General features: G+C 42.2%; 1 long non-coding RNA gene across 2 annotated transcripts; it reads left to right on the plus strand.

The window, feature by feature from the left end:
• The first annotated feature begins 2,079 nt into the window (after positions 1-2,079).
• On the plus strand, positions 2,080-7,680 carry LOC123161230 (uncharacterized). 2 transcript variants are annotated; one of them, XR_006480617.1, is made up of 5 exons: positions 2,080-2,352; positions 2,480-2,668; positions 3,450-3,793; positions 3,921-6,285; positions 7,046-7,680. It is a non-coding gene; the product is annotated as an uncharacterized lncRNA (long non-coding RNA). The 2 variants fall into 2 exon arrangements; XR_006480618.1 differs by having other exon boundaries at positions 2,524-2,668.
• The last annotated feature ends 230 nt before the right edge of the window (positions 7,681-7,910 follow it).

A 7,910-nucleotide genomic window follows, 5' to 3' on the forward strand; every position in this document is an offset into this window, starting at 1 on the left:
AATTTTGGAACAATAACCCTGCTCCCTAAGAAAAGAGAGGCTGTGAGAATCGAGCAATCTCGGCCTATCTGTCTTCTGAATGTCAGTTTCAAAATTTTTACCAAGGTTGGGACAATTAGGCTCACACAGATTGCGCACATTGTTGTGCAACCTTCTCAAACGGCTTTCATGCCGGACAGGAACATCCTGGAAGGGGTTGTGGTCCTTCATGAAACGCTCCATGAGATTCACACGAAAAAACATGGAGTTATTTTCAAAGTGGATTTCGAGAAGGCATATGATAAAGTCAAATGGCCGTTCCTTCAACAGGCTTTACGCATGAAGGGCTTTGATGAAGCTTGGCGACGCCAGGTGGAAGCATTCACGCAAAAAGAGAGTGTTGGAATTAAAGTGAATGACGATATAGGTCATTATTTCCAAACACACAAGGGTCTGAGAAAAGGCGATCCTATGTCTCCAATATTGTTCAATATTGTGGTTGATATGTTGGCAATCCTGATAGGGAGGGCAAAGGAAGCCGGTCAGGTGGGTGGCTTGGTGCCTCGTCTAGTTGATGATGGTTTGTCCGTTCTGCAATACGCTGATGATACAACCATCTTCATGGAACACGATTTGGCAAAAGCGAGAAACATGAAGTTAGTGTTATGCTTATTTGAACAATTGACGGGGCTAAAGATTAACTTCCATAAAAGCGAGCTTTCCTGCTTTGGTAGAGCCAAAGACGAACAAGAGGCTTATAGTCAATTGTTTGGTTGTGAAGTTGGGGCTTTACCTTTCACGTATCTCGGTATTCCCGTTCACCATCGTAAGCTAACAAACAGCGAGTGGAAGTGCATCGAGGATCGGTTTGAGAAGAAACTGAGTTGCTGGAAAGGAAAACTCATGTCTTATGGAGGCCGGTTGATTCTTATTAACTCGGTGCTCACGAGTTTACCTATGTTCCTCTTATCCTTCTTTGAGGTCCCAGTTGGGGTTAGGAAAAGGCTGGACTTCTATCTATCCCGATTCTTTTGGCAGAGTGATGAGCTTAAGAGAAAATAAAGACTGGCCAAATGGGATATTATCTGTCGACCAAAGGACTAGGGGGGCCTTGGTATTGAAAATCTTGAAGTCAAGAACAGATGCCTGCTTAGTAAGTGGCTGTATAAGTTGTCATCTGAGACGGAGGCAACGTGGCGCAGATTTTACGTAGTAAATATCTGCAGTCCAAAACCCTATCCCAGGTCACACCGAGACCAACTGATTCGCCGTTCTGGAAGGGGCTCATGAGAATCAAAGCTACCTTCTTTAACAGAACGAGGTGTATTGTCAGTAATGGCAACAACACTCGATTCTGGGAGGATACGTGGCTTGGCGACACGCCTTTGGCGACCCAATATCCGTCCCTATATCGTATTGTTCAGCGTCGTGAGGCTCTTGTTGCCACGGTTATGCAGTCCATTCCACTCAACATTCAGTTTAGGAGGGTGCTTGTGGGTGATCGATGGGAAGCATGGCTTCACCTGGTTCGTAGACTAATGGAGGTTCAGTTAACTCCTCAGCCCGATCAGTTGTGTTGGAAGCTTACTAGATCTGGGGAGTTCACAGTTAAATCGATGTATATCGATATCATTAACTCTAGTGTGATTCCTAGTTCCAAAGATGTTTGATAAGTTAAGGTCCCTTTGAAGATTAAAGTATTTATGTGGTTTGTGCATAAACAAGTCTATACCTATACTAATCCTAGACTCCCTAGAAATTCCTACGTTAATCAGTAATTACGAGCCGTTAATCTGATGGGACCGAGTTATTACGATGTGGATCCACCGTATAATCCTTGCAATCCAAGAAAAAACTAACATAGCGCAGCTATAAAAAAACAATCTAGGGTGGCTGTAAAAAAACAAATCTATCGTACTACTCTCCTACACGATTGATCCTTCCCAAAGAATCCTCACGCGCAACTAATCTTCACGCAATAGTAAACCAATCTTAAAAAAAACAATCTAGGGTAACTGCAAAAAAAACCAATCCATCGTACTACTACTACTACACGATCCTTCCCCAAAGAATCCTGACGCAAAACTAATCCTCAAAAAATATAGGACAGCGGCATCTCGATCCTGACAAGGACCCGGCGTTGCGGAGACAAGAAGGCGGCCGCTGGCTGGCTGCTCCTCGCGTGGCCAGACTCTCAAGTGATAGATGGGAGAACTGTGCATGCGCTCCTGCTTCTCCCCGCTTGAGGAGGGTCAACAGGGAAGATCTAGGGCAGGGGATATCGGAGGAACACGAGATTGTGGAGAGGATTTGGTAGAAGAAATACTGGCAGCGTAGCATCTTGAAGAAATCCATCTGTTACGTGTACTTTAGGTACAATGCTAGCCGGAATCGACCAATCTTTTTGTGAAAGTCAGCTTTTTGTTCCTATGTGCAATTCCCATCTCTCTCCTTTCTCTCTTTACTACTGCTGCTAGCTAACTCCGTTGATCTTCTATAGCTTTTTACGAAGGATTGTGACATGGCAGCACTTTGCATATACAGGCTGATCCGCGCTAGTGGTGCTTCAGCACAGAAGGCCATCTGGTGGCCCCGAAACTATGAGCTGCGTGCTATTGCGGCGCAGGTGATCGCAGGGTGGTGAGAGGCGTCAACGGATGTGTCCAAGTCAAGTCAGGTTTGAAATTTGGTAGGTATATCATGTTCTCTGAATTACGATATGTTAATTCTCTATCATGCAAATTAAAACCAATACCATCACGCTTGGGCTTTGTCTGTTTTATTTACTTATGGACGAGTATGAATAGTATGATGAACTGCAGACTGATATTAATTAGCAAAGGAGACACTGCGTATTAGCATTGCGGGATTCATATTTCAGAATACACTAGCGTCTTCCTTAAGGAGCTCAGGAATAATAACAGAAGTACTCAGGTTTGAGTTGGGGGTTCGAGACATTGGACGTTTGTTTAATTATTTTGTAGTTATCTGTACATAATTTTCCATGATTGGACTGACGTAAATGAAAAGAAATCAAGAGGTTTAGAAACTTTATTGATCATTTTTTGCCCCTAATCACCTACCACTTATTCTATCGGTATACTAATCCTAGACTTCCTAGAAATTCCTACGTTAATCAGTAATTAGGAGCCGTTAATCTGATGAGACCGAGTTATTACGATGTGGATCCACCGTATAATCCTTGCAATCCAAGAAAAAACTAACATAGCGCAGCTATAAAAAAAACAATCTAGGGTGGCTGTTAAAAAACAAATCTATCGTACTACTCTCCTACACGATTGATCCTTCCCAAAGAATCCTCACGCGCAACTAATCTTCACGCAATAGTAAACCAATCTTAAAAAAAACAATCTAGGGTAACTGCAAAAAAACCAATCCATCGTACTACTACTACTACACGATCCTTCCCCAAAGAATCCTGACGCAAAACTAATCCTCAAAAAATATAGGACAGCGGCATCTCGATTGCGACAAGGACCCGGTGTTGCGGAGACAAGAAGGCGCTGCTGGCTGGCTGCTCCTTCCATGGAGCGCCATCTCGATCCTGACAAGACCATGGAGTTGCGGAGGTAAGAGGCGGCCGCTGGCTGGCTGCTCCTCGCGTGGCCGGACTCTCAAGTGATAGATGGGAGAACTGTGCATGCGCTCCTGCTTCTCCCCGCTTGAGGAGGGTCAACGGGGAAGATCTAGGGCAGGGGATATCGGAGGAACACGAGATTGTGGAGAGGATTTGGTAGAAGAAATACTGGCAGCGTAGCATCTTGAAGAAATCCATCTGTTACGTGTACTTTAGGTACAATGCTAGCCGGAATCGACCAATCTTTTTGTGAAAGTCAGCTTTTTGTTCCTATGTGCAATTCCCATCTCTCTCCTTTCTCTCTTTACTACTGCTGCTAGCTAACTCCGTTGATCTTCTATAGCTTTTTACGAAGGATTGTGACATGGCAGCACTTTGCATATACAGGCTGATCCGCGCTAGCGGTGCTTCAGCACAGAAGGCCATCTGATGGCCCCGAAACTATGAGCTGCGTGCTATTGCGGCGCAGGTGATCGCAGGGTGGTGAGAGGCGTCAACGGATGTGTCCAAGTCAAGTCAGGTCTGAAATTTGGTAGGTATATCATGTTCTCTGAATTACGATATGTTAATTCTCTATCATGCAAATTAAAACCAATACCATCACGCTTGGGCTTTGTCTGTTTTATTTACTTATGGATGAGTATGAATAGTATGATGAACTGCAGACTGATATTAATTAGCAAAGGAGACACTGCGTATTAGCATTGCGGGATTCATATTTCAGAATACACTAGCGTCTTCCTTAAGGAGCTCAGGAATAATAACAGAAGTACTCAGGTTTGAGTTGGGGGTTCGAGACATTGGACGTTTGTTTAATTATTTTGTAGTTATCTGTACATAATTTTCCATGATTGGACTGACGTAAATGAAAAGAAATCAAGAGGTTTAGAAACTTTATTGATCATTTTTTGCCCCTAATCACCTACCACTTATTCTATCGGTATACTAATCCTAGACTCCCTAGAAATTCCTACGTTAATCAGTAATTAGGAGCCGTTAATCTGATGAGACCGAGTTATTACGATGTGGATCCACCGTATAATCCTTGCAATCCAAGAAAAAACTAACATAGCGCAGCTATAAAAAAAACAATCTAGGGTGGCTGTTAAAAAACAAATCTATCGTACTACTCTCCTACACGATTGATCCTTCCCAAAGAATCCTCACGCGCAACTAATCTTCACGCAATAGTAAACCAATCTTAAAAAAAACAATCTAGGGTAACTGCAAAAAAACCAATCCATCGTACTACTACTACTACACGATCCTTCCCCAAAGAATCCTGACGCAAAACTAATCCTCAAAAAATATAGGACAGCGGCATCTCGATTGCGACAAGGACCCGGCGTTGCGGAGACAAGAAGGCGCTGCTGGCTGGCTGCTCCTTCCATGGAGCGCCATCTCGATCCTGACAAGACCATGGAGTTGCGGAGGGAAGAGGCGGCCGCTGGCTGGCTGCTCCTCGCGTGGCCGGACTCTCAAGTGATAGATGGGAGAACTGTGCATGCGCTCCTGCTTCTCCCCGCTTGAGGAGGGTCAACGGGGAAGATCTAGGGCAGGGGATATCGGAGGAACACGAGATTGTGGAGAGGATTTGGTAGAAGAAATACTGGCAGCGTAGCATCTTGAAGAAATCCATCTGTTACGTGTACTTTTGGTACAATGCTAGCCGGAATCGACCAATCTTTTTGTGAAAGTCAGCTTTTTGTTCCTATGTGCAATTCCCATCTCTCTCCTTTCTCTCTTTACTACTGCTGCTAGCTAACTCCGTTGATCTTCTATAGCTTTTTACGAAGGATTGTGACATGGCAGCACTTTGCATATACAGGCTGATCCGCGCTAGCGGTGCTTCAGCACAGAAGGCCATCTGATGGCCCCGAAACTATGAGCTGCGTGCTATTGCGGCGCAGGTGATCGCAGGGTGGTGAGAGGCGTCAACGGATGTGTCCAAGTCAAGTCAGGTCTGAAATTTGGTAGGTATATCATGTTCTCTGAATTACGATATGTTAATTCTCTATCATGCAAATTAAAACCAATACCATCACGCTTGGGCTTTGTCTGTTTTATTTACTTATGGACGAGTATGAATAGTATGATGAACTGCAGACTGATATTAATTAGCAAAGGAGACACTGCGTATTAGCATTGCGGGATTCATATTTCAGAATACACTAGCGTCTTCCTTAAGGAGCTCTGGAATAATAACAGAAGTACTCAGGTTTGAGTTGGGGGTTCGAGACATTGGACGTTTGTTTAATTATTTTGTAGTTATCTGTACATAATTTTCCATGATTGGACTGACGTACATGAAAAGAAATCAAGAGGTTTAGAAACTTTATTGATCATTTTTTGCCCCTAATCACCTACCACTTATTCTATGGGGAATGATGTTCATTGGTCTGCGTGCATGAAGACCCGCGGTCAGCATGTGCTAGCACATTGCAAGGAAGCATAGCTGCGCTTTGGCAGGACTGCAGGAGCTAAGTTCCATCAGTTCATCATCCTGACCCTCCCTTGATACGTAGGTTGTTCTTCCTTCAAATATAACAGATGCAGAGCACACAGGCAAGCAACATGGCAGCCGGAGACAAGCCATACTTTTTGGTGGACTGCAGCTAGCGTTGATGTCCTATTGCTAGAGAAAAAAAAGTAGCAACAACATCATTTGGTCCATAGAGAATATCACATGCGGTCCTTACTCAAGAAAGGTACAGTTTTATCTCTGTAGCTGTTTATGGATGAAACTGATTACGTTCTACACATAGTTTCTTGAGCTGCTATTTATTAAACAATGGTGACATTGTCTGTTAGATCTGTCTCTTTGTTAGCTTCTTACCAAGATACTGTATGGTTGATTGCTACCAAGAGTGCAAATATTTTGATCCCAAGCTTCAAATAGGCAAAATATTCCAAAAACAAATCAAACCCCTCTATATTTTGTGAAAATCCTGATTTTTCCTACATGTAAATGTCCATTACGTATATATTTAGGATAAAAAATATTTTTTATTACCCTTTCGGTGTAACATACAAACTATATTCTAATGAACTTTTAAGTTAGGGAGTACACATCTAAATGTACAGTTCTTATGGAACTTTAAAAAACACTTTTTTGGTATTTTTAGCCGAGCTGAAAGGAGCCATTCAGGTTTCCGCCAAATATCATCATATATTAATGTGACTGAGTAGTAGGTACTGGAGTTGGCAAGCACACTAAGTTTTAGTTGCACTATTAATAAAAGGAGAAATATAGTATTTAGTGATGAAAAGTACAATCAAGTTTTTTAGAGTAAAACCTGTTACCAAATAAATTAGGGCTGGAGGAGATCCATTTAGTACATATTCAGATAAAAAAATGGGTGAATATCGTAATATTGTCAAAGCACGTGTGCAAGTGGATGTTTTAACTTAAATACATTACGTCAAGCATGTTTCACTTTGAGCGTAAAGAAATCTTTCAAAATGCAGGCACGGAACGCTTGAGCCAGACATTGCCATCGGTGATCGGTGGAGGCTAGGCAACATCACCATCAACTTAAAGATAACCTAAAATTAGGTCCGTGAGCAGTAGGGCTTCAATCTGCAGTCTTGATATAAACACATCAAAACATGTACTACCCTCTATTGATGCATGGAGACCAGGTTACAATGGCTGCACTGACACCACTATTTTTTATCAAGAGATTGATCTATAATTTCCTTTTTCTATAGAAGGTTGATCTATAGTTTCCCCTTTTTCTGTCAGTGCTTGAAGTTCTTCATGTGTCGACTTCACATGCGTTGTGTTTTGCTGCAGCACATTCATGGCAAGGACATATTGCTTATTGATGCTTAGGTGCTGGAAGGGTGCCCACATGATTACTGGATTAGTACATAAGAACGAAGCTAATCAAGTATGTGAAATTATCTATGAGAAGAACATTTTTAACACAGTAAATGTTCACACGATGGCTGCAATCCAAGGGTGTCGACGAGGATGACCATGAACACGATGGCGCTTTTTAGCTCGGATGGTTATACGATAGAAAGCACATCGAGCCTATATAAACTTATAAATCCAATTAGAGGTTACATTCATCGACAAGCAGTATTAGGCTTTCAAGGTACACCTCTGAAAATGTTACGCAACTACAACTCATAGTTTAGAAAATATCATATGAAATACCCGTGTTTGTGTACTAAATAAACTTTGTAGAAACTAGCACAATGATAGATTACATATATAGTTCTTGGATATATGTGAAACAACATTTTGCTTAGTATAACTACTAGGCTGACAAGTACTTCGCATTTTCTACAATAAATCCACGTTCATACCATGAACCCGTTAAAG

Source organism: Triticum aestivum, chromosome 7B (assembly GCF_018294505.1).
Source record: "Triticum aestivum cultivar Chinese Spring chromosome 7B, IWGSC CS RefSeq v2.1, whole genome shotgun sequence".
Classification (NCBI taxonomy): Eukaryota; Viridiplantae; Streptophyta; class Magnoliopsida; order Poales; family Poaceae; genus Triticum; species Triticum aestivum.